The 27,687-nt window shown below is 54.9% G+C and overlaps 2 pseudogenes; one reads left to right on the top strand and one right to left on the bottom strand.

Annotated features, from left to right (window-relative positions):
* Positions 1 to 557: 557 nt before the first annotated feature.
* LOC136471578 (protein RDM16-like) lies at positions 558 to 22,474 on the top strand (annotated as a pseudogene).
* On the bottom strand, positions 18,442 to 19,745 carry LOC136475390 (uncharacterized; annotated as a pseudogene).
* Positions 22,475 to 27,687: the final 5,213 nt, after the last annotated feature.

Genomic DNA, 27,687 nt, shown 5'->3' with positions numbered 1-27,687 from the left:
TATGAACTAATTATGGAAAACATAAATCTAAAGTAACAACAAAAAATTTGTACTAAAGCATACCATATTATATGTTCACTGTGTAGATCTATTCACGTGGAGTCCAACAAAATTGGATTTTTCTATTTTACGGTTTTATGTGATTTACTATGATTTTTCAAATATTTAGCCAAAATAAATAAAAAAAAGAAAAAGATAAAACCGTCTTTGAAAACTGCTTATACCGTATAGGGATGTAGACCGAATAATTTTAAAAGTTGAGGGAGGTTGTTTACCCGGTTCTAAAGTCGCAAAAGTTAAGTGAGACTACGTACTTTTTCCTTTTCCACAAACATACCACCACTGGCACCAGCCCACCACATGTCGGCAGGCCCGATCAGGTTTACGAAGGTAACACCGATGGACCGACCGGCCTCGAACCCCAACCGGCCCAATACTACCTGGAACCCGCACGCGACGCCAACCGCGAATTCTTCGTCTCTTTCTCCTCTCAGCCCTCCCTCCCTCGTTGGTGAATCGACTCAAACCCTAACCCCTCTCCTTGCCATTCCCCACCCATGGATCGTGACCGCTCCTCGCGCCGCACTCGCGACGACGACGGGCACCACCGATCCCGCGACCGGGACGATGACAGACACCACCACCGTAGTCGCCACGACACCGACGCTCGCCATAGGCGCGACGGCGAAGACGAGGACCGCAGCCGCTGCCACCACCACGACAAGGACGGGGGCGGAGGCGGCGAGGATGACCGCCGCCACCGTCACCATCATGACAAAGACGACAGCCGTAGCCACCGCTACTGCGATGGCGGGGACGACGACCGCCGCCGTGGGAACCAACGGTCCGTTTCCCCGTGCGAGTCCCCGCCACCCTCACCGAAGCGGGACTGCTCATCTAGCCGCCCGCGGGAGTCCGTCGAGCGCCGTGACTCCACCGACCTCGAGCCATGGCCGTTGTCGCAGAAGCGGAAGGGCCACGAGGGCAGTGGCGATGGGGACGAGCCCGGCCGCGAAGGGGGAAAACAGGTCAGGGCATCCATAGATCTGCCTCCGCCCAAGGAGGAGAGGCCTAGGCGGGAGCGCCGGAGGTTTGAGGATGTCGATGCAATTGGGAAGAATGGTGATGTGAGTAAGCTGGGTAAGGAAATCTCATCTCATGAGCAGAAGAAGGGGGAGCTATCAATTAACGAGGGTTCATAGAACGACAATGCGCGTAATGTAATTGTTATTACAGTTGCTGAGTTCCGTTTATTGTGTTTTCATGTTGATTACTAAAGCTTGGGCAAGAGAATGCTTATGAGTGCTAGTATATCCTTTTTGTCAAGTGAGCGATGGTCTTACTACTAGTTTCTGGGTTATGGAAACCTGGAGAAATGGAATGGCTAGATTATTGGGTCATACTATTTGCTTAGTTCGTAGAATATCTGTTCATAATCTGTCATCTGTCTAGAAAATGTTGAAGAGCTTAAAGTCTTTCTACAGAATCTGCGTTTTAAGGTTCATTTCTACTCAAGAATTTTATGCCATCTAAAAAATTGAGTTGTATTGCTTGAATGTCTCCTTGTGAAAATATCTTAGGAGATTAACAGTTACTGAGCTTGATTTGATTAGCCACTGTTATTACAATGCCAACTTTTGCCCTAGATTAAGTTAGAATAAGGTAGCTATGTCAATGCTTCCTAAGTCATAATTATGACTGTTTTGTGCTATCATAAGTCTATAGTATGCTTTGTTTGACACTTATCAGTTGGAAGTATGGTGCACTTATGCAGCTTTTCTTATTATTGTAAATACATTTTAACATGCTACTCAGCAGTCAAGACTTTAATGCAGTCCCCTATTGGTTCATGTTTGCCCAGTGATGGATAGTATAGTTATATTTTTGAGGAATCGAAATGATGTTTAAATATGAAGTTGTTTGGGGAATGTCATAGCATTTTTGCCCATGCTATAATCTGCCTATTGGCTGCAGATGCTACTTTTGCATTTGGTCGTAGTCTCTTTACTCTCGCAAGGCTGTGGCATTTAAAGTGAATGCCTATTAAAAATTGTTTATTTTGATATGCTAAGTCATATGCTGGCCAGGATTTGAAGACGCACTAATTTTTTGTGTGCTTTGGGCTATCCTGCACATTCCACTTGACCATTTTGTTAGTACTTTTTTTGGATGCGTTTGTTGTATTCTCTATCTTTTTTAAGTGCCATGTATTTTGAGACAAAATTGATGATTCATTATATTGCTATTGTTTATTTCTCTGTATGACTTCTTGTCGGGTACCATAAAAAGGGGTCCCCTAAGCAAGAACCGAAAAATTGCTTAGACCTTGTAAAAATAGAAGTCAAGAGACAACCACCGGCAAAACCCCCACCTTATCCGAGGCTCGACTGCACCGCCCGGCCCACCTCGAACAATATCCGGGCTCACCCAAAGCGGGCTCGGCCCAGAACGAAACCACGAGGCCTCGGACGTGGTACCGATTCTCTGACTCACCCGAGGCCCCGCCCATAAGGCCTCGGACGAGGTACCGATTCTCCGCCTCACCCGAGGCCCCGCGCGTAAGGCCTCGGACAAGGTACCAATTCTCCGCCTCGCCCGAGGCCCCGCACGTAAGGCTTCGGATGAGGTACCGATTCTCCGCCTCGCCTGAGGCCCTGCACGTAAGGCCTCGAACGAGGTACCAATTCTTCGCCTCGCCCGAGGCCCCGCATGTAAGGCCTCGGACAAGATACTGATTGTCCGCCTCACCCGAGGCCCCGCGCGTAAGGCCTCAGATGAGGTACCGATTCTCCGACTCGCCTGAGGCCCCGCGCGTAAGGCCTCGGATGAGGTACCGATTCTCTGACTCGCCCGAGGCCCTGTGCGTAAGGCCTCGGACGAGGTACCGATTCTCCAACTCGCTCGAGGCCAGCCCGGCATCAACCCCGTCACCTCTGCCTTGACCAACTTCTCTGATAGGACGTCACATCCAACTAACGCGTTCAACCACTCCCGCGACGTCAGCCGAACGACGGCTCGATACAGCGGAGTGGCCGACGAGACGTGAGTCACATTGATGCCATGCCGTCCGGGACAGGACGGGGCAGGGGTTATCGGCCATTATGCTCGGCACTGTGCCCACGACTAACACCCGTGCTGCACTGTGCTGCCTAACCCTTGCTCCAAGGATAGCGCGGCGTGGAGAGTCAAGTCCGGGTCCCTGTAGCCTCGGAATCGACATACAAGACCAACTGCTCCCTCCGAGCCTCGGCTATCCGCTTCTGGGCCCTTGTAGCCTCGGGACTCGCGCCCGCCGAGCCCCCCCACAATGGTTCAGCCTCTGCACCGACTGGGCCTCAGCTCTCTATGTTGTCAACATACAACGACCGACACGTCATCCGCAGTAGGCACCATACCCTGTGTCAAGCCGCTGGAGCTCCCACGTCGTGCACAGGGCCAAGCTCCTGTATCCTCGGAGTCAGCATAGCCACGTCGTCGCCTCTACCCAGCCTCGGCTCTCCACGTCGGTCAAACATACAGTGACCAGCACACCTCCAATAGAAGAAGGCGCGCATGCCACCACAGGAGCTCCCACGTCGCATAGGATTAGGCGTGACCGGCGCGTCGCTCCAGTGCACCGAGGACAAGGCCACTCCACCGACTATACCGCCACAGTGACAAGCTACAGGGCTCGGACATGCTGCCTTTACTCACAAAACACCATGTAGCAAATCCATGTATCGCCCCCATGCCTCCCTTTGACTATAAAAGGGAGTGACCGGGGCCGCTTCTAGGCAAGGGGGACACATAGACAAGCAACGCACAACGCTCTGAAACACACACGCTCCCTCACTGCAAGAGATCAACATCTCAAGCAACCCATGCCACTCTACACAGAGACCTAGGACTAGCTCCCTCTCTCACCTAGCTTGTAAGCCCCTACTACAAGCACCTCGGTGTAAGGAATACAAGATCGCTCTCTCAGGCTAGACGTAGGGCACCTATTGCCTAAACCAGTATAAACCTTGTGTCTCTTTGCATCACCATCCGGGATTAGGGGCACGCAGTATACTTTCACTAGTTGGTTGAGGACCCGCTAGACCAAAACACCGATAGTTGGTGCGCCAGTTAGGGGAGCTACTGCGTGTCAGCTTAGTCATCCCAACAAGTTCTGGATGGCAGACCCCATGCGACCACTATGTCATGGCACAGTGATCTGGTTCAGGAGCCTAGAGTTCATGTCTCTAGGACATGAGTACGATATGGTACTCCTCCTACCCAGAGCCCCATCGACTGACGACGACATCATGCACCAATAGCCTAGGTGCAGGCGGCGCCTAGGCCACCGCTCTCGTCGTGCTCACCAAGCACAACGCGGGTGGGACCACCCCGACACCGCTCAAGCTTAGGGTGATGCACCGCACTCTGCCTGTATCCCATACCCAACTGTTGGTATAGAGTCCCTAGCTAGGGACTTGTCTAGCTTAAGCCTGGGCAAGGGAAAGACGCCGGTGGCGCAGTGCGACACCCCATCATCGAGCTCTGCCCCACCACCTCCTGAGGAGTTGACTCCGACAGAACGAAGCCCGGCAACGGCACCATCCCCATACCACTTTGGGTTGGGCAATGCCGTCGCTGCCTACCAATGTTTTGCCCTCGACCTCATCGCCACGACCCCAACCCACACCCACACTGACTCCTTGGAGGAGGACGAGGCATGGGCCAGAGCAAACTTCTTTGGGCTTCACGACCCTAAAGCCATGAGTTGCTTCATGGCCGTGAGCAACTACTGCTTCGGCTACTTAGACTCTGATGACGGAGGCACTTACGATCCCACTCGTGAGTGCTTCAACATCGAGCTCGGGATGCCAAGCGCAAGCAATGAGGATGAAGGGGCAGGCAATCGCTCCCTACCCCATGAGGGGGCAGGCGACGCCACACCTCCATGCGTCGAGCCTCCGACAGCATGGAACGGGAATCCTGCCCCATGAAGAACTTCGATGCCTAGACCTAGAGCAGCTCCATGAGCTTTAGGCCAAGGTTGAACAAGACTGACTCCTTCTGCAGCAGCTTCGAGACACTCTCGAGCAGGAACAGAGGGGTCGTGGTGATGGCGGAGCAGCCCGGTGGAGGGCTCACGACGTCAACCACTGCATCAACAATGACGAAGGGGGCGAGCAACCCCCTATCTTCAATCGCGCTAGCCAGAATGTCATGGCAGCAGTGATGCTACTCTGGACGATGCTCGAGCCCTCTACCTCGGAGGGGCGACGGGTCCACGGCGAGTTCCGAGACCTCCTTGAGACTGTCGTGGTATAGCAGGCCGAAAGCTCTGCCTCTTGATGGCATGGGGGTGCCTCGGAACTACCCGCGGCACCGCCTTGGCAGAATAGAGAGGCCTCGGTTTGTCCCGAGCCTGCTCGGGCACCGACAGCCAACAAGGCCCCCTCGGTGCACGACCGCCTCAGCGACCGATGCGAGGCGCATGGCGACCATGATGTGGTCAGCAGGTGACGGTGCCACGACAATGACGGGCCACCCGAGCCTACCACCTGCACCAAGGCGGTCACTACGAGGAACACTCTGAGTTGAGCCACGAGGTTCACACCGTTCTTCCTAGTCTATGGAGCCGAGGCCATCCTCCCCACTGACTTGGAGTATGATTCTCCGAGGCTATAGGCCTACAATGAGTAGAGCAACCGCACTGCCCATGAGGACACCCTCGACCAACTAGAGGAAGCCTGAGATGTTGCACTGCTACACTCGACCAAGTACTAGCAAGCCCTACGATGCTATCGGGCCCGACACATTCGAAGCCAAGACCTGAAAGTGGGCGACCTGGCATTGAGACTAAGGCAGAGCAATAAGGGCCGCCACAAGCTGACCCCACCATGGGAAGGGCCATACATCGTCGCCCAAGTGCTAAAGCCCAGGACCTATGAGCTAGCCAATGAGAATGGTGAAATCCTCACTAACGCTTGGAACATAGAACAACTACGTCGCTTCTACCCTTAAATTTCCAAGCATTGTATACATTGTTTCTCAAAATACAATAAAGAAGCGTTCTTTAGTTGTTCTAATTTTTTGAGAAACCCCCAAGCCCATCACGGGGCTCGGCGTTACGATAATGCTATAAGGGAGACTCAGCTCTGCCTCCGCAGAGGTGCCCACCACGGGGCTCGAACAAGACTTGGCTCTGCCTCTGCAGAACCGAGCCTCCCTCGGGGGCTAGAAAGGGGAACCCCCCTAAGTCTCAAACACTAATTTTTAGTCATTTTTCGAAAAAATTTCTACGCCAAACTCTCTCGCATACTCTGACAAATTGATTGTAAAAAACCTAAGGACCGAAAGTCTATCTCAGGGCCAAAAGGCCGACCGAGCCATGAGACGACCTACACCTCTAGGCTATAGCAACTCCCTCACCACCTTTTGCCCAAAGGGCAGCTTAGGCTCCGAGGAAGTTTTTTGCAAGAGATATGTTCAAAGACGAGACAGAGGGCAAAGGCTCGGAAATACAATAAAAAACGATTAAAAAGCATATACACACAAGTACTTTAAAAGGCCTCGACGGCCACAAGCGTTATGGTAAGTCCTAATCTACTTACATGGCCCCTTTGGCCTAGGTCAAAACTCAGGGTCGCCAGCGTCGGCGGTCGGCGTGGGAGGAACCACCTCCTCTTCGAACAACCTGGCCAGTGCCGTGCCAGGGGCCTTAGCCGCCTCCACCAGCTTCATGACCTCCTCCTCAGCCTTCTCGTCATCCTTAGCCATGACGTAACCATCGCTAACGGCCTCAAGGTCGATGCCAACGTAGTGCGAGGAGACGATGTCCAGGCACGCTTGACGCCTGTATGTAGCGCCCCCCGAAGCCGCTCATGGACTCGGCCGCTCAACACGATCAAGCGGCTCCTGAGGGAGCTGCCTGACTCGACCCCTCCGACCTCCATGGCCTCGCAGGCGGTACGGGCGGCATTCTGCAGCGCATTGTGCTCCCGGATCTCAGCCTCGAGCACCGCCTGCACTACGATGGAGGCCTCGGCTGCCCGGGTGACCTCCTTCTCCAACCCTGCGCCAAGACAGGCGGGATAGGGTTAAGCATGAAAGAAAACAAGCCGAACAGGGGCGCAAGCCTATGAGACTCACCCTCGGCTTTCTCTCTCCAGTTTTGGACCTCAACCCGAGAGGCCTCGGCCGCCCTGGAAGCCTCCCTGTCTAGCTTTGCGTCGCATCAGGGAGTTAGGGGTCAAACGCAAGACAAACAAATAAAACAAGGGGCGCGGCTCAACAGGACTCACCCTCGGCCTTTTTCTTTCGGGTTAAGGCCTCGACCCAGGAGGCCTCGACCACCTTGACAGCCTCTGCCAGGGCACCTTTCATCAATAGGTGTGCACCCTGCTCCGCCCCTAGCTGCTCGGTGATGACCTTGGCAGAGGCCACCACTTGTTTGGCCTAGGACCTGAAGGTGTCCCGCTCGTCGGCCACCCAGGTCAGCTCCTCCTCCAGCTCCTTGATCCGCGCTGCCAAAGGGGTGGCCTGCTCCCGAGCTGTGGCCGCCTCGGCCTTCATGTCAGCACAGCGAAGGCGGAGGTCCTCCACCTCTGTGCTCCACCCCGATAGAAGCTCATTAGCGTTGGCGAGCAGGTCCTTCTGCTACCAGAGCTGGTCCTAGACGTCCCTCTCTTGCTGGAGGAACATCGACTTCTAGAGAGACCGAGCCTTGAGCTCCTGAATAGGCAGAATAAACATCAAGCACTGCGAGAAAACTCGGGAAAAGACAACACAACACAAGGAAAGAAAGCACGCACCTAGGCAACGCTGGGCAGGTCGTCAGCCACGACGGATAGCGCTGTCCGCAGCGATCGCTCCGCCAGACGGCAGAATTGCTCGAAGGGTCCCCAGCGCCCCTCCTCGGCCACGTCCTCAAGGGCGAACAGAGGCTCCCCCTCAGGGTCATCCTGGCTTCACCGCAAGACACGCGGGCGATCCCACCCATGGGGCTCGGGTTGTACCCGGACAAGGGCCGAGCTTCCCTCGCTAGAAGTCAGAGCTGGCTGCTCCACAGTGCTGGCCGCCTCGGCGTCCACCACCTCCTTCCCCCAGGAAGTATCGCCGGAGGAGATTGAATGAACCTTCACTTCCCGGGCGCTCTCCTGTGACGGCGGCAGGTCTTGGACCAGGGGTGGTACCAAAGCTTGCCCTGCCTCCATCTCTGCATCCTAGGTCACTGGCTCCGCCGCACCCAAGTTGGCCTCCGCCACCTTGGCCTCGGTGGTCCCAGGAGCTCTAGCCTCCGCCACCTCGGCCTCGGTGGTCCTAGGAGCCCCGACGTCCACCACCTTGGCTTCGGAAGCCCTAGAAGCCCTGGCCTCCGCCACCTCGGCCTCGGAGGTCCTAGGGGCCTCGACCTTGCCCTCGGTGGCCTCAGCGATTGAAGGCGCTTCAGCCTCACCTAACTCGAGGACCCTGGCCTCATGGGGCATAGGCGCCTCCTCCCCCGCCTACTTTGTGGCCACCTCGGTAGCCTCTCCTTAGGCAACCGGCTCCTTTGGGTCGGCCCTGGCCAACACTGCGCCACGCTATATGGTGGCCTATGCCTCCACCACCCATCGGGCGGTGGAGCTGGTGCTCACCTTGAGCACCTTACATGGCGCTAGGGCAGGTGCTTCCACCTGACGCTTCTGACTGAAGACAAAACACTCACGAGGTCAGCATACGGCCAAAGAATGAGTGGGAGATGCTGCAAACTCCACTGACAAAACACTTACCTCAAACAGGGACACAATAGCTTCCGCACCGCGTCCCTCGTCCTCTACAATGGCAGTGGTGGCGGCGGTAGCACGACTCCCATGTCCAATGGTACTGGTCGGCTCTCACCGGACTCCGACGCCCCCTCGACCCTCTATGGAGGCAGTTGGGTCGCCCCCGCCATCGCCCGCTCCACCTCCACCATCGAGCCCATTGAGCTGACGGCGCACTTCCCCTATGCCTGTGTCTTAGGCATGTCGGCCTCGGCCCCAGGGCGGATGATCGCCAGCCCTAAGGTGCCCTATCCTCCTCCTCCTAGAGACGTCAGGCCACTCGCTGATGCCCCGGGCGCCATCTCCCTAACATCAGGGAGATGGTCCAGAGGACCCCGCCCCACCTAGCTCTCATCGTCATTGCTCAAAGAACCCCCCAACGATGATGACAGAGACAGCTCCTCCGGGAGACCATCGTGCCTCTGTTGCCGGTGACGTTTCTCTAGCTTATCGCGCTCGAGGCTCTTCCTCTTGCGCCTTGCCTCCTCAGCGTCCTTCCGCTCCTTATACGCCTTGGTGTGTGCCCTGTTCTCCTCCCACCGCTCTACATCCTTGGGAACAGGCAGCGGGGAGGCTCGCACATCCCTCATCCCCTACAGGAGTGGTGAATGCACATAAGGGAACAAGTTGAAAATGTAAGGAGCGAGGAGGCCTCGGGGGCCACAGCGATGCGTGACTCACCAGAGAGATGTGCCCCCATGATGGGCGCATTAGGAACAGGGTTAGATCACTGGTCCTCTGCCGCCCCTCCACCGTCTCTCTCACCTGACGCAGAACCCCTCATCAGAAAGGGCGACGGTGGACAACCGGATGCCGTCGATCGGCTCACCCGGTGTCATCTTGAACAGGTGTTGCCACCGAGTCATCAGCGGCAGCACCCTTCGGCGGTGGAAGGCCGCCACGACCACGGCCGCCGTAAGGCCATGGCTGTGCAGCCTCTCTAGCGCCTTTAGGAGCAGCTACAGCTTGGGCTAATCAGCCAATGGGACGTCATACCTCCACCTCTCTGGCTGGCTCTCCACAACCTACCCGGTATAGGGGGAAGCCCGATGTCATCATTGCAGAGGTAGAACCAGTTGTTGTGCCAGCGGTGGTTGGATGATGTGAGCTAGGCCAAGATGTAGAAGGGCTGCCTGTCTTGGTGCACTTGGAGAGTGCAGCCGCCAGCCCTCAACGCCTTCCGCGTGCCCATTGTGCCTGCCGGCTTGGTGTTGAGCCCCGCCCGAAAGAGGTGGAACCACAGCTCCCAGTGGGGGGCAATGCCTAGGTACCCCTCACAGACAGCGACGAAGATGGCCGCCTGTGCGATGGAGTTGAGGTTGAAGTTGTGGAGCTCCACGCCGTAGTAATGCGGGAGCGCCCACATGAACCGGTCCGCCGTCAAGCCGAGACCACGCTCGTGGAAGGCCACCAAGCTCACGATGTAGCCATCGCATGGCCTCGGCTCTGGCTCGCCCCCCGAAGCAATCCACTCTAGTCTGTTGGGTCGGTAACCGGGCGGATGAGGCCATCAACGACGAGCGACTACAGCGTCGCCATAGACATGTCGGATGGACCCCAAGGATCCGCCTATTTGACAACAGTGCCGCCGGCCATGGGTGCGGTGGAGAATGCGGCTACGGCGGTAAGGCGTACTCTCACTATCCATCTCTCTCTCTCTTGCCTTTCCTCCCCCTTCTCCCTTCTTCTCCCCGGCGCTCTCTTCCTCTGTTCTTAGCAACTGCTCGAGGGCAGAAAGGGCGAATGTAGGCAGGCAAGGTAGGGAGGGGTGGGGTGAGGCTCATCACATATTTATGAGGGAGGGAAGGGGGCGAAATTGACGGGCAATGAAACCGGGGAAGTTTCCCTCAGATCTAGCGTAGTTAATCTGGATCTGACCAAACCGCCCACGCGTCCACCTTTTCCTTATTAATCGTGCACACACGGTAGCATCCCATCCACAGATGTTGCGTCGCATTCGACCATAGTGACGGTAGGCGCCATTTTGTCTCCCCAAGGAACCGCCTCAAAAGGCGCACCCGCCGTCGCCAGCCGATGGGAAGGGAATATCCCCCACCCGATTCCTTTCAGATGAAGGAACTGGGCATCGAGCCCGTTACAGTCTAGGGGTTCGAAGGCTGGGCCCCCAAGGGTTTCGAGAGCCGCCCCAGAACAAATAGAGTCAGGGATAACTATGGGCGAGCCCGTACATGTCCGAGGCCCAAGCAAGCAATTGCTTGGGATGCCCTAAGTCGTGTCTGAGACCGGCAGGGAGGTCTCTGAATGGGATCCCACCGTAGGGAGGCACTGAGCCCCTAGGGCCAATCGAATGGCCCTAGGACCCACTAGAGAAGCCCTCTGGTACTTTTGGAGTGCGTCTCTAGACCGCTAGCCGACCCCTATCGATCAGAACACGGGCCTCCACTCGGACTTACCCAATAAAAGCTCACCGGAGGTGTCACTACTCGCGCCCACCGAGGGTAGACTGGCATACTCCACCCCTCCTTTTGAATGAAAAGGTTGCACAAGGGCCACACAAAAAAGACAGAGAAACTCCTAATCGCCCCCTTGCTCCGAGCAGAGGCTCAGGGGCTCTTCCTACAACCAAGCCAAGGCCCAGCAACCCGAACTCGCACTCAGGGGCTCGACAAACGCGATAAAAGGCACCGAGCCTGTTACGGTCTAGGGGTTTGAAGGCTGGGCCCCAAGGGTTTTGAGAGCTGCCCCAGGACAAACAGAGTCAGGGATGATCATGGGCGAGCCCGTACATGGCCGAGGCCCAAGCAAGCGATTGCTTGGGATGCCCTAAGTCGTGTCTGAGACCGGTAGGGAGGTCTCTGAATGGGATCCCACCGTAGGGTGGCACCGAGCCCCCGGGGCCAATCGAACAGCCCTGGGACCCACTAGAGAAGCCCTCTGGTACTTTTGGAGTGCGTCTCTAGACCGCTAGCCGACCCCTATCGAACGGGGCATGGGCCTCCACTCGGGCGTACTCGGTAACAGCTCACTGGAGGTGTCACTGCTCGCGCCCACTGAGGGTAGCCTGGCATACTCCACCCCTCCTTCTGAACGAAAAGGATGCACAAGGGCCACACAAAAAAGACTGGGAAACTCCTAATCGCCCCCTTGCTCTGAGCAGAGGCTCGGGGGCTCTTCCTGCAACCGAACCAAGGCCCAGCGACCCGAACTCACACTCATGGGCTCAACAAACGCGATAAACACCCCTCCTTCCAAACGAAAAGGATGCGCGAGGGCCGCACAAAAAAGACAGGGAGACTCCTGATCGCTCTTGTGCTCCGAGTAGAGGCTCGGGGGCTCTTCCTACAACCAAGCCAAGACCCAGCGACCCAAACTCGCACTCGGGGGCTCGGTAAACGTGATAAAACCCCACACTCAACATGAGAAAAGCCCCTGGAGGAATAAATCCACTCCTCCAGGGCCTCAGGGGCTACACCCGGCGGGTGCGCTCGCGTGCACCTACCAAAGCCTCGAGTATGAAACACCATCCTGCCAGAAGCTGCCGTGAGCCAAGTCTCGTCAAAACCTCAGGGAGAGCGCTCACGCTCTCCCTGAGGCTCAGGGGCTACTATCAGGTACCATAAAAAGGGGTCCCCTGAGCAAGAACCGAAAAAATCGCTTAGACCTTGTAAAAATCGAAGCCAAGAGACAACCACTGGCAAAACCCCCACCTTATCCAAGGCTCGGCTGGACCGCCCGGCCCACCTCGAACAATATCTGGGCTCACCCGAAGCGGGCTCGGCCCAGAATGAAACCACGAGGCCTCGGACGAGGTACTGATTCTCTGACTCACCCGAGGCCCTGTCAGTAAGGCCTTGGACGAGGTACCGATTCTCTGCCTCGCCCGAGGTCCCACGCGTAAGGCCTCAGATGAGGTACCGATTCTCCGCCTTGCCCGAGGCCCCGCACGTAAGGCCTCGGACGAAGTACCGATTCTTCGCCTCGCTTGAGGCCCCGCACGTAAGGCCTCGGACGAGATACCGATTCTCCGCCTCACCCGAGGCCCCGCGCGTAAGGCCTCGGACGAGGTACCGATTCTCCGACTCACCCAAGGCCTCGCACGTAAGGCCTCGGACGAGGTACCCATTCTCCGACTCGCCTGAGGCCCCGCGCGTAAGGCCTCGGACGAGGTACCAATTCTCCGACTCGCTCGAGGCTGGCCCGGCATCAACTCCGTCACCTCCGCCTTGACCGACTTCTCTGATAGGACGTCACGTCCAACTAACGCGTTCAACCACTCCTACGACGTTAGCCGAATGACAGCTTGATACATCGGAGTGGCCGATGAGACATGAGTCACATCGACACCATGCCATCCATGATAGGACGGGGCAGGGGTTACCGGCCGCTGTGCTCGGCACTGTGCCCACGACTGACACCCGTGCTGCACTGTGCTGCCTAACCCCTGCTCCAAAGACAGCGCGGTGTGGAGAGTCAAGTCCGGGTCCCTGTAGCCTCAGAATCGACGTACAAGACCAACTGCTCCCTCCGAGCCTCGGCTATCCTCTTCCGGGCCCCTGTAGCCTCGGGACTCGCGCCCGCCGAGCCCCCCCACAATGGTTCAGCCTCTACACCGACTGGGCCTCGGCTCTCTATGTTGTCAACATACAGCGACCGGCACGTCGTTCACAGTACGCACCATACCCTGCGTCAAGCCGCAGGAGCTCCCACGCCATGCACAGGGCCAAGCTCCTGTATCCTCGGAGTCAGCACACCCGCGTCGTCGCCTCTATCCAGCCTCGGCTCTCCGCGCCGGTCAAACGTACAGTGACCAGCACGTCTCCAACAGAAGAAGGCGCGCATGCCACCATAGGAGCTCCCACGTCGCATAGGATCAGGCGTGACCGGCGCGTCGCTCCAGTTCACCGAGGACAAGACCGCTCCACCGACCATACCGCCACAGTGACGAGCTACAGGGCTCGGACATGCCGCCTCTGCTCACAAAACACCACATAGCAAATCCATGTACCGCCCCCGTGCCTCCCTTCGACTATAAAAGGGAGTGACCGGGGCCGCTTCTAGTCAAGGGGGACACACAGACAAGCAACGCACAACGCTCTGAAACACACGCGCTCCCTCACTGCAAGAGATCAACATCTCAAGCAACCCACGCCACTCCACTCCACGCAGAGACCTGGGACTAGCTCCCTCTCTCGCCCAGCTTGTAAGCCCCTACTACAAGCACCTCGGTGCAAGGAATACAAGATCGCTCTCTCAGACTGGATGTAGGGCATCTATTGCCTGAACCAGTATAAACCTTGTGTCTCTTTGCATCACCATCCGAAATTAGGGGCACGCAGTACACTTTCACTAGTCGGTTGAGGACCCGCCGGATCAAAACACCAACACTTCTCATCTCATATTTTGCAGGCTGGTTCTCAGCAACCGCTCAGTGCCGTTTTTGTGTCATCTTCTGTCCCCGTTCCTTCAAAGGTATCGTCAATTTCTACCAACAATGCAAATGAGGGAGTTAGTATTAGATCTGATGAGGTTACCGTAAAATCTAGTACAGATGGAAGTGCAACATCTGCTGCTGGCAAAAGCAGTAACCTATCTCTTGATGCTTTAGCCAAAGCAAAAAAAAGCTTTGCAACTGAAGAAGGAACTGTCAGAAAAACTCAAGAAATTACCTATGGTAAGAAAACATAGCTGTTCCAAGTCCCTTGCTCTAATTTTTCATCGTACCTTGGCAACTGTTCTAAGCTTATTTTTTCCCCACACAGCTTAATAATAAGCCTGGTACAGCTTTTGCTGCTACACAAGTTTCTAAAGAAGAAGCAAAAACTTCTGTATCAGCTGTAGATGCACAACTCTTTTCTAAAGGAGAAGCAAAACCTACTGATGTCTCTGGAACGTTGGCCATAGGTGGTGCAATTGGTATTCCAGGTCTTACAAACATTCCCAATCTCGATTCTGTGAAGCGAGCCCAAGAACTTGCTGCTAAGATGGGGTTCCGCCAAGATCCACAATTTGGTCCTCTCATAAACTTATTCCCTGGTACATCCACTGAGGTTACTGTACCACAAAGACCTGCAAAGGCTCCTGTTCTTCGCCTTGATGCTCAAGGTAGGGAAATTGATGAGCAGGGAAATGTTATCAGCATGACAAAGCCAACAAATCTGAGTACTCTGAAGGTAAATTTTCATAGGTTACTATAGAGCTTACTATAGAATTTTATCCATGTTTTTTTTGTATGGTGACTGGTACTATCTGGTTCTACCTTGGTTAGGTCAATATAAACAAGCAGAAGAAAGAGGCTTTTCAAATAATCAAGCCGGACTTGGACTCTCTTGCAAAATCAAGTGTTCATTTTGATGAAAGGATGGGCATAAACCAAAAGAAGCTCCTCCGTCCTAAAAGACCAGGATTTCAGTTCGTTGAAGAGGGTAAACTCACTAGGTGTCAAGGGCGTTAAACCCTCGGGTAGCTGGACCTCGGCTACGTAGCTCGTAGCCTCGATCCGTCTTCTCCGGCGAGGTAACTCTCTGGCGCAGGCTTGGTTGAGAAGAGAGAAGGGAGATTAGATTGGTAATATCTTTCTTAACCCCAACCAAAAGTGTGTTACAGGGATATAAGGCCATCGGCCTCAACCGACCGGAGCAACATACTCCTTTAATTTAGAAACTAATAATAGAAAGCTATTTCTAATTTCCAAAACAGCCACTAGCGGTGATCGCGCCCAGCGCGTCCTCATGCGCACCCACCACGCGTTCTGGACGCTCCGCGTCGCGGCGTACGTCACGGGCTCGGCGGCGCCTGGAATACGTGCGCCCGACCATGACATCTCTCCCCCCCGTCGAGGAGTAGCTCGTCCTCGAGCTGGAACTCCTAGTACTTGGTGCGGAATGGCTCGACGTCCTCCCAGGTCGCGGGCGCTGCTGACTCGCCCTTCCACTGGACAAGAACCTGGTGCACCCCGCGAGCCAGACGAAACCGGACAGCACGTTCTGGCTCAGGGGCAATGGCGCCATGATGCAGAGGCGGTAGGGGCGGAGGAGTATCCGGCGTCGGCCCCTGGAACTTCTTGAGCAGTCCCATGTGGAACACATCGTGAATGCGAGCCTGGGGCGGCATGGCGAGGCGGATAGCAACGTCGTTGATCAGCTTGGTGACACGGTATGGCCCGAAGAAGCGTGGTTTGAGCTTGCTGATGACCGCCTAGGGAAGTGAGGACGCCGCACGCTGCCGGAGACGGAGGAGCGCCCAATCGCCCACCTAGTACTCGACGTGGCGGTGCACCTTGTCGTAGTGTAGCTTCTGCGTCGCTTGAGCTTGTTCCAGCCGGTAGCGGATGTCGGTCAGGAACTCGTCATGCTCCTCCATGCTCTTTGCGACAGCAGCCACCCTCATGTCTCCCGGTTCATACGACCAGAGGGATGGCGGATCGCGCCCATAGACGACATGGAAGGGCGTGTCCCGCAACGACGTCTGGTAGGTGGTGTTGAAGACGAACTCTGCCTAGGGCAGCCAGCGTAGCCACTGCCGTGGCCTGTCCCCGGTGAGGCACCGCAAGTACATGATGATGACGCGGTTGGCAGCCTCCGATTGCCCATCGGATTGAGGATGGAACGCCGTCGTCATGTGCAGCTTGGTACCCATCAGGCGCATGAGCTCGTGCTAGAATGTCGACGTGAAGACCGGGTCCCTGTCCGAGACCATGGACTGGGGCATGCCGTGTAGTCGTACTATCTCGGTGAAGAATGCTTGAGCGATGGACTCGGCGGAGTACGGATGCGCCAGTGGAATGAAATGGCAATACCTACTGAACCTGTCCACCACGGTCAGTATGACGGACTTGCCACGGACGCGCGGAAGCGCCTCCATGAAGTCGAGGGCGATATCAGTCCAAACCCCCTGAGGCACCGGTAGGGGAAGCAAGAGTCCAGCCGGATACAAGTGCTCAGATTTGTACCGCTGGTAGACGACGCACGTGCGCACCAAGTCCTAGACAAGCTGCTTCATGTTAGGAAAATGAAAGTCGCGCCGCAGGCGGTGCAGCGTGCGCTGAACCCCTTCATGTCTGTCCTCGTGTACAGCCACCATGATCTCCTAGAGCAAAGGCGAGGTCAGCGGTATGTACAGCCGCCCGGTAAACTGGGTCATGCCATCCACGACCGACCAGGGCGCCCTACGGGAGCCGGCACTGATGTCCTCGCGAAGAGCGACGAGAGCCGGGTCGGTTTGCTGTGCTTGGCGGAGGCGGTCAATGAAGTCAAAGCGCGGAGCCGAAAGCACGAGGAGCGCCCCCTCCTCTGTGTCACGCTGGGACAGCGCATCGGCCACGGCGTTCGCCGCACCCGGCTTGTAGTCGACGGCGAAGTCGAAGCCCAGCAGCTTGCCCACCCAATGGTGTTGCGGGATGGTGGCCAGGCGTTGGTCCAGCAAGTACTTCAAGCTATAGTGGTCCATCTTGACGAGGAAATGGTAGCCCCAGAGGTACGGCCTCTAGTGGCGTATGGCGTGGACCAGCCCGATGAGCTCCTGTTCGTACGCGGCGAGGGCACGGTGGTGGGGTGCCACGGGACAGCTGAAGAAGGCGATCGGGTGGCCGTCTTGAATGAGCACCGCCCTAAAGCCATGGGACGAGGCGTCGCACTCGACGACGAATGTCTTGGAGAAGTCCAACATGGCGAGGATGGGGGCCATGGTGACCGCGGCCTTGAGCGCACCGAAAGCCGTGGCCGCCTCATCGTTCCAGGAGAAGCTGTCCTTCTTGAGGAGGGCTGTCAGCGGCTCTGCGACCAAGCCGTAGTTGTGGACGGACTTGCGGTAGTAGCCCGCCAAGCCGAGGAAGCCACACACCGCTCGCGCCGAGTAAGGAACCGCCCAGTCATGTATGGCCTGCACCTTGGCTAGATCCATGGCGACGCCTGCCTCCGATATGATGTGGCCGAGGTAGGAGACGGAGGTGACGCCAAACGCGCACTTAGAGCGCTTGATGAAGAGGCGTTGGTGGCGCAGCTCGGTGAGGACGACATGTAGATGATGAAGATGATCCGCCCAGGACTTGTTGTATATCGAGATGTCGTCAAAGAAAACGAGCACAAAGCGACGTAGGAATGGGCGGAGTACATCATTCATGAGAGCCTAGAACGTTGCCGGGGCATTGCACAGCCCGAACGGCATGACCAAGAACTCGTAGAGGCCGTCGTGGGTGCAGAACGTCGTCTTGTGGATATCCTCCTGCCTCATGCGCACCTGATGGTACCTAGAGCGCAAATCTAGCTTGGAGAAGAATCGTGCGCCGTGGAGCTCGTCGATGACCGGAATCGGGAACGCGTCCTTCACCGTGAGCACGTTCAACACGCGGTAGTCGATGCAGAACCACCACGACCCATCTGGCTTCTTGACAAGGAGGATGGGGGAGGAAACGCCAAGTTGCTGCACACTGCCGCTCCAGTTTGTCTTTGTGGGCCACAGGGTACCTATACAGCCGCACAGCCACCGGTGCCGCCTCGGCCTTGAGGACGATGTGGTGGTCACGGGCGCGCGCTAGAGGCAACCCCTTCGGCTCGACGAAGACATCGGCGAAGGAGCCGAGTAGCCCCTCGATTAGGGAGTCATCGGTCGTGGTGGCGTGGAGGCCCAGAGCGGATGGTGGTGCCACGCCACGCCAATAGACAGTGCGCCCCTCCTGCTGGAACGCCATGGTCCGGGCAGTGAGGTCCTAGATGATGGGCCCCAACATGGCCAACCAGTGCATGCCGAGGACCACGTTGTACCCGGCTAGGGGCATCACGAAGAGGTCGACGCGGAACTCCAGGCCATCGATGATGACCGGGGCTTGGCAGATCATGCTGGGGCAGGAGGCGCACTCGCCGTTTGCCACTGTCGCCGTGAGCCTAGGGCGCGGCTCGATGGCCAGGCCCGTACGCCGAGCAACCGCCTCTCCGATGAAACTGTGGGTGGAGCCGGTGTCGATGAGTGCGACGAAGGATGCGGTGGCCAGGAGCACCTGGAGCTGGATGGTGTTGCAGATGGGGACCCCAACAACTGCGTGTGAGGAGAAAACCGGGGCCTCCGCGTCCGGCGCGTCCTTAGCCATGGCGTCCTCGGTGGTGGCGATGTCGACGCCATTGATGAAGAAGATCCGCTTGCAGACGCGGTTGTGCCCGCGCGTGTACCGCTCGTTGCAGTTGAAGCAAAGGCCCTGCCGACGGTGCTCCTCCTGCTCTGACAGGGACATACGTTTCACCAGCGGGCGACTGTCCGCCGCGGCCACAGTCGCGTCTGCCTTGGCGATCGGAGGCGCAGGGAGGGCCAGGCATGGCGCAGGGGTCGGTAGCAGGCCACGGGGCGCGGCCTTGGCGGGCGCCGGTGCGTACTGCTCCTGGAGCTCTAACTGACGCGCCAGGCTCATAGCAGCCGCAAGAGATTGCGATTTTGGACCTGAACGTCGAGGCTGAGCGGTGGAAGGAGCCCGCCCGTGAACAGCTGCACCCTTTGTGCCTCTTCCAGGGTACCGGCGCGGGGAAGAAGCGCTTGGAAACGATCCTGATACTCCGCGACGGTGCTCATGTGATGGCAATCCGCCAGCTCGAAGAGGGGAGCAGCGCGGAGAGGGGGCCCGTAGCGCAGGTGGTGCAATTCCTTGAACCGGCGCCACGACGGAGTGCCCACGTTCGTTTGGACCTGAATGTACCACATCTGCGCCCCGTCCTCGAGATTGTAGGAGGCCATCCAGACCTTCTCTTCCTCCATGATCCGCTGCTGGTGGAAGTAGGACTCGCAGCGATTGATGAAGATGAGGGGACCGGTCTTGCCATCGTACCGGGGAAAATCCATCTTCTAGAATTTCGGCGGCCGATAATTGTGGTGCTCGCCGGAGCCCGGCTTGTAGCCCGAGGACGACGTGCGGTCAGAGGTGAGGGAGGCGATGGCCTTGGCGTTGGCCTCAACTGTGGCCTGCAGCGTATTCATGGCGTTGGTGAGGGATTCCACGGTGGCCTTGAGGTCATTGACGTCACCCATGTCGGCTGGACACGATGCGACGGACGATGATGCGGATGATGGTGGCGCGGCGGCTGTAGGTGGTGGTGGGGTGGCGGCGGCTGGCGGTGATGTGGATCGAGAAGGCGAGGATCGCCGGGATCGTGATACCAGGTTGTCAAGGGCGTTAAACCCTCAGGTAGCTGGACCTTGGCTACGTAGCTCGTAGCCTCGATCCGTCTTCTCCGGTGAGGTAACTCTCTGCCGCAGGCTTGGTTGAGAAGAGAGAAGGGAGATTAGAGCATCTCCAACAGACTATCTAAAAAACATTTTCTAAATTTACTGATTTAGCTATTCTCTAAAATAGAATCCACCTAAAAAACTAGACCAATCCAACAGCCTCTGTAAAAGTTTTTCATTATGTATATTCAAAGCTGCCACGTCATGTGGACTTTTTCGGAACATAGCATCGCGTAGGAATTTCTCCGCCGCAGGGCTCCGTCGCTCTGTTCACCGGCAGTTGTTCTTCGTGCATAGCATGCTTGCTTGACCGGCAGCTCTTGGTAGACAGCTTTGCATGCCTGTCTGCCATGCCCATGCATACGTACGTGCATGCAGGGAGCCAGCGAGGTGGTTGCATAGGAACAAGACGAAGAGGCCACGCCATGGATGCCACTGCTCCGAATCGAGTGGAAGAAACAAAGAGAAGAAGCTATGAGCGAAGCACCGATGGCTGCTTGCCGGCCTGCCGGGAGGCCTAGGAGCGAGCGTATGTAATAACTAGTCCAGCGTGCGATCAAGGCGCGTTCGCGCGGGAAGGGGCGACCATACGCGGGAACGGGCTGCCGAGCGCACGCAGAGTCGCGATAGCGAGCGACATTGGCTAGCCAATGCTAGCGACCGAAATTTCCGGGATGGACAGCGAGCTATCTTGGAGAGGCGTTTGCACAATCTGTTGGAGAAGCTTTTTCCTCAATAATAGCCATATTTAGCTTTACAAAATGTTTTAACTAGTCTCTTGGAGTTGCTCTTAGATTGGTAATATCTTTCTTAACCCCAACCAAAAGTCTGTTACAGGGATATAAGGCCATCGGCCTCAACCGACCGGAGCAACATACTCCTTTAATTTAGGAACTAATAATAGAAAGCTATTTCTAATTTCCAAAACAGCCACTAGCGGTGATTGCGCCCAGCGCGTCCTCGTGCTCGCCCACCGTGCGTTCTGGACGCTCCGCGTCGCGGCGTACGTCACGGGCTCGGCGGCGCCCGGAATGCGTGCGCCCGACCATGACACTAGGCAGGCAGAATTGCAGAAAATTAAGGTATGCAAGGGTGAACCTGCAGGATTTGTTTTGGTTATGTTTATCAATATTTCTTCTCCCTTATTTGAATGTTTCTTTTACCTAGAGTCAATTTGGTGAAGCACAAGCTAAAGAGTTCAAAGTAAAGCAAGCCCAGCTTGCTAAGGCAAAGGCAGAAGTAGACATAAATCCAAATCTTATTGAGGTTGCTGTTGGTGTGAGAGCTCCAAAACAAAAGCAGAAGGAAGAGATCCCTGAAATTGAGCCATGGTTGTTTCTTGCTTCCTCTTTGAATGATGTTTTTTTAAGGTTCTATGTTGTAAATGAACATAAACTAATTTTTATTGTTGTTTTCAGGGATGCAAAAATTTTACTTTCTGCCACATATGAGGATATCTCTGTGGAGAAGCTTAATATGGACAAGATCACCATGTATGTTGAACATCCAGAACCATATGATCCACCTGCTGAACCTGCACCACTGCCGCCCCAGCCACTGAAGTTGACTAAGAAGGAGCAGAAGAAGTTGAGAACACAAAGGCGTCTTGCTAAGGAAAAAGATAGGCAAGAAATGATTAGACAAGGCCTTCTTGGAGCCACCCAAGCCCAAGGTCAAAATGAGCAATCTTATGAAAGTACTAGGCTCTGAAGCTGTGCAAGATCCCACACGGTTGGAGATGGAAATAAGAACAGCTGCTGCAGAGCGTGAGCAGGCTCACGTTGACCGTAACATTTCCCGCAAGCTCACACCATCTGAGCGCCGTGAGAAGAAAGAACGGAAGCTTTTTGATGATCCTACTAACACAGTGGAGACTATAATTTGTGTTTACAAGATAAGAGACCTGTCCCATCCACAGACACGCTTCAAAGTCGATGTGAATGCACAAGAGAATAGACTAACAGGTGCTGCGGTCATCACTGATAGTATCAGTGTTGTGGTTGTTGAAGGGGGGAAGAAGTCAATCAAAAGGTATAATAAGCTCATGCTTAACCGTATAGACTGGGCTACTGCTGTTGGTGGTGATGAAGATGCAGAAGTGGAAGCTGACAAGCCAGTGAATAGCTGTGTATTGGTCTGGCAGGGTAGTGTGGCCAAGCCCACCTTCCACAGGTTCACGGTACACAACTGCCGGAGTGAGGCTGCAGCAGAAGGTTTTCATTGACGCTAAAGTTCCTCACTACTGGGACCTTGCTGTCAATTTCTCAGAAGATTCTTCCTGAGTAAAGCACCTGTTAAGAACCTTGGGTAGCTGCTGCTGATCTTTGCTGGCTACATGTTAGTGATGTGTGGCCAGTTTTATAGCGCTTGTCATGATGGTAAAGTCTTCTTATCACGAGTATCTACACCAACGGGCACATATGCTGAAGTGCTGAACTGAGTAATGCTTGGTGTTGTCAGTCTGTTGTGAACATGCCATTTCAGAGATGTTGATGTTTATTGCTGGATTTTCTTGTGGACTAGAAACTATGTTGTGATGAACTGTTGAATTTTGCAGTGTGCATTTGGAATAAATCTATTGCAACAAATGACTGCATGTTTTAGTATTGTTGCGGTGTGAATTACGGTCATGGCTGTGCATCAACTGCGGTGTGAATTTGGTACTAACCATGTAAACATTCATGGTGGTTTGAAATTTCGAAATTCTAATGTCGGGGACCTAATACCGGGGTACCCAATGAGGTGAAACCGATAACCATCGAATGTTGACACTCCCGATCAGACGAGAACGTTACTGCGTCTCTTGTCCGAAACGACGGAAGACTGGTTCCGCCTCACCCGACCCCCAAGGGTTAGGCTCCGCCTCGCCTGACCCCCGGTGGTCAGACTCCACCTCGCCCGACCCCCGAGGGCTAGACTTCATCTCGCCCGACCCCCGAGGGCTAGACTCCGCCTCGCCCGACGGCCGAGGGCAGACTCCGCCTCGCCCTACAAGTACATCTTGCTCCATCATAAGGATGAGCACAGGGTACGACATGACACTCGAGTCTAACACAACACCAAGGACCATGCCCTGCGCCGCGGCAGGAAAAGTACCGCCAGGGTACGACGGGATAGGTGCTTTAGACCATTCCGGCATTGCAGAGTCCGAACAGTATTGTAGGCGTCGCCTTTAGCCCTCAGACACAGAACCGGACATAGACATACGACAACCACTACGGTCCAGGAAGAGATTCGCGCCCTCTACAATGACGGACGTACTGTCACCACACTGGGGTCCCAAAGGAGCGGCGCCTACTCCACGACCCCTTGGGCCCACCAGATCAGAGCACTCACTTCGGCCTCCGGACGCCCTCTCCGATCGGAAGGCCTTGCCCCAAGCGCTACTTCTGACTCCGACCCGCGTCCCTTCGACCGGGGCTCGTAGGAACCAGAAGGCGTGCGGAGAAAGGTAGGGCAAGGCTCATAAGTCAAAACCACTGTACCAGAGACCATACCCTGCGCGGAGCAGTACTCTGCAGCCATCTTAACATTCTACAGTGGCATCGACAGTATTGTAGGCGCCTACCATTATCTGGTACCTGTCGGTATGGGCGACAAGGCTCGGTAGACGTGGACAACAAGGCTCGGTAGCATACGCACCCTTCCCCTCTCACTGGAACCTTACTGATGTCGACCGGACGATGGCCCTCAGCGTCCGGTGCCATGACCTCACAGCGTCTGGTCACTTCCAGACGCTTTCACCTTGGTCAAATGAACTGATCGAACCCTGAGCCAGCGTCTTGTCACACCGGAGCCAGCGTCCGGTCAGTATTTGACCCTCCATTCACTTCCAACTCTCGAACACATGTGAATGAAGTTTGCTCCATTGGATCAAAGGGCTGTTGTGGAGCTACCTAGTGCTAGTTTTAACAAGTGTGCACCACACCTAACTCACTAGACTCACCTAGGTCAAGCTAACCGTTCATACCCCCCTTAATAGTACGGCCAAAGGAAAAACAAAGTCCTAAACTACTCTAAGTGTCTCTCCAACTCCAATCGACACTTAGAACTAGTCCATCCTTAACCTTGTTGTCCATTCTTTGAAAACCGAAACGATTTCCATCGTAGGGGCATGACAACCATGATTGCCCGATCGATCTCCATTACCATGACCAAACTCAATTGTTTCTGCAAAACACACATTAGTCACAGTAATCATGTATTGTCATTAATCACCGAAACCCAACTAGGGGCCTAGATGCTTTCAATCTCCCCCCTTTTGGTGATTGATGACAATACTACCTCGAGTATGTGAAAGAGGTGAGGTTTTTAACATGCTTGGTTCATATAAGCTTTTGGCAATAAGAACAAAAGTGTTAGACAAGCTTATATGACCCAAGCCAACATGATGTACTCAAAAGATATGAAATAAACATGAGTACAAGTAATAAATCTCATTTGCATCGGAGTAAAACGTGGAAGCAAAGGCAAATGAGCAAAACACAAGTGATATGACATATAAAGAATTCAAAGTAGAGAGCACACATGTCATATATCATGATCACAGTAGATATCACTATCACATAGATATAGTAGTAAACATGAATGCATAATGTATCACACACACAAATGCATAATAGTGTATCTCACACATAAAAACTCCAAATGTAAATAGATAAGCTAATATAAAAATTAAGCTCCCCCTAGATATAGCTCCCCCTAAGCCTAACATACTCGAACCCTCTCCCCCTTTGGCGTCAAACACTAAAACCTAAGGGTCGGTTCGGCGGGGCTGCAGCGGATGAGCCGGGCGCTGAGGTACGAGGAGCGAGGTGGAACTGGGTGCCATCATCGTCTGATCCTGAGCTCTGAGCTATCTGACCCTCTATAGCTGGTAGTGACGCTGAAGCAGTCTGGGTCAGATCAGGAGCTGGTGCTGCTGTAGGCTGAGATGGTATAATTGAAGCAGCCGGCTCTGATGATGCCATAGATGAGGGGAGCATCTCAATCGTCGCTGTGATAGGTGCAGCCATAGAAGGACCTAGAACATGTAGGTATGGAGGAGTGGGCTGCCCTGTCAACTCACTGAAGGAGGCTCCAAGACTCCTGGAGACTGAAAGTGTCTGGCTCAAGCAGCGATGACGTCTGTGCTAGTGTGAAGCCCGTCCGGAGTGGTGTGAACTACAGGGCTACCAATGGCGAAGCAAACCACTAGGACACCTGCTCTGTCGGCGAAGCATACTATGTTGGTGGCTGTCCCTGACTCTAAAGCCCACTAGGCTGTAACACTGGAGTCATCGAAGTGGTAGCAGGCTGACCAAGCCGGAGCGAAGCCTGTGGCGGTGGGGCCCCAATCGCCTGCACTACATGCTGCATGAATCTGAGAAGCTACTGCTGCATGAGGATCTGCTGCTGATGCATAGCCTGCTGCTACTGCAGAGCCTATGTCTGCTGCTGAATGACTAGCTCCTGGCGCTGGAACTCGTCCTGCCGAGTCTAGAACTGTGCAAGTGTAGCAGCTGTCTCCTGAGCCTGTTTGGCCTGGTCCTGCCTCATCCGCTCAAGTATAGCAAGAAGAGCAGGGTCAGTCTATGGGGCAGGTGGCGCTAAACTAGAGCTACCGGCCTCAGCATCATGTCAGTCATGGAGGCATCTGTGGAATGAGCTGATAGTCATCATCAGAACTGTCATTGGGCTCGCTAGTGACCAACCCCTCCTGCTGAGCAAGCTCCTCCTCCTCTGTGGCTGCAATACCCCTGATAATATCATCCTGCTAGGCTACAGTCTCTGGTACCTCTAGATGACATCATGGCTAACTAGGTGTCTATGGTGTACTGTGATGGATCATCTGAGTCAGGTTATAAGCAGGAAACTCTGTAGTGGCACCACTGTACTCAACAATCATTTTAGGCAACTTAACTGAAATAGCTCTGTGGATAAGGAATGTGACCCAGTGAGCATAGGGTAGCTGCCTATGACCTCTGAAGCCCTCAGCTATAGTGTCCTCCATCTCTAACAGAAGAAGATCCCAGATATAAAAAACTATCTGCTACATCGGAGAGTTGAGAAGCCATAGCTGAAGACGAGTCAACCCCTCTCTATATCCCATCCTCGGAAGTAAAGTCCTCCTCATAACAACCTCAAGCATGTGAGCAGTGGGCATGAGATCACTGGGGTTCCTCCTCGACTCCTCGCCAAAGGGCTCTGTGAAGCAGTGACGTACCAAGTCTGTAGGGGGTACCATGCCACCATGAGGGTGTCTTAGGGGTGTGGTCTGTCCATAACACACCTCATGGAGCTTGACTGGCTGCTCCTAAAGCTTGAGAATCTCCCTGACCCTGGTGCTCGTCAATCGATAGTCTCTGCCACCGAATGCAAAGTGAATAAACTTGTGCTGGGGGTCAATCCAGAGAGATGCATAGAACTGATGAACCTAAGATGGAACATATAATCCAGTCCATCCAATTAGATTTGTCAGCCCCAGCAGATATGCAAGGTAGGGGTGAATGTGCTCTCTAGCTGCTACAACAATAGACTCTATGCAGCACACTCTCTGTGGTCTAAAGACTGCTCTACTGTTTAGATAGGCATTATAGAAATCCTCTTGCAGGAGTGTATAGCATCCCTCTGATGCTCTCTCATCCCACCTAGGTGGAAACCATACCTCAAAGTCCATGAACCTCAGCTGTTGCACCTGCTTGGCCGTGGTGGCCCTCAGGTCAAAATGGGTCACTAGAGGTGGACCCTGTGGTCGAGGCGGTAGGACGAGAACCCCTCCTCTGAGTGACTGGCCTCGGTGAAACTAGGACACGAGTACGACTAGAGCAGTGTAACTATGGTTGAGGTGCCAGCTCTGTCTCCTTGACCTGCTAGACCTGCTCACCCTCCTGAGACTGCTGTGTTGGCTGTGGCTCCTTAGTCTGCTGAGCTGGCTGAGGCTCCTGAGTCTGCTGTGCGGGCTGAGGCTGCTGCTATGGCTCCCCCTGAGGCTGAACTTCGTCAATGGTAACACGCCGTCCTCCAATCATGAGGGTCCTAGCTGGACCACCATGAAGGTGCTTGACTCGCTGAAGTGAAGCCATCACCTCTAGTGAAAGTGGATCAGCAATCCAGACTCCACTACGAGCGCCTCCTCTCTCGGCATGCTCTACGGCCTCTGCAACTATGGTAGCTCTTGCTATGTCTGCATCTGGATACTTACGCTTCCTGACTGCTAGCTTCTTGGTCACCTTGCCTTTTAGTTCTATAGGCTGGCGAGGTGGGGGCCTCATATCCTTGTTACCAGGACCACCTCCGACATTCTTTGCACGAGCCATCTGAAAAATCTAAGATGAATCAACTACCCCTGACAAAGAAACAACTACCTCTGACAAAGATCAACTGTCGCTGACACTTTTGAGGCTTGACCTCGATCCGTACTCACAAGCTTGGCCCCGAGTTAACTGACAACGGCCACTAACACCTCAACGACACCGACTCACTGATGATCCAGCGAAACAACGAGATGAGGAAAGGATCGGAGAACCACTGGGTCGACAACGAAGATTAGGGTTAACGAAACATAGTGAATCAGTGGCTAGGGTTAGCTGTGGAGGATTAGCGATGTAATGCGATGAATCTATGAGGGGAGCAGTAGCTAGGGCACAACGACGCTTGACTAGAGCTCAGCGAGATGTGGGCTCGACTGGCACTGGAGCTCAGCTTGGCGTGGGCATGGCTGTGGTGTGGGCTTGCACGGCGGCGCTGGTGAAGGGCTGGCGGT

This window comes from Miscanthus floridulus, chromosome 8 (assembly GCF_019320115.1).
Source record: "Miscanthus floridulus cultivar M001 chromosome 8, ASM1932011v1, whole genome shotgun sequence".
Taxonomy (NCBI): domain Eukaryota; kingdom Viridiplantae; phylum Streptophyta; class Magnoliopsida; order Poales; family Poaceae; genus Miscanthus; species Miscanthus floridulus.
The sequence above is the reverse complement of the archived record's forward strand: the minus strand, read 5'-3'. Positions and strand labels throughout refer to the sequence as shown.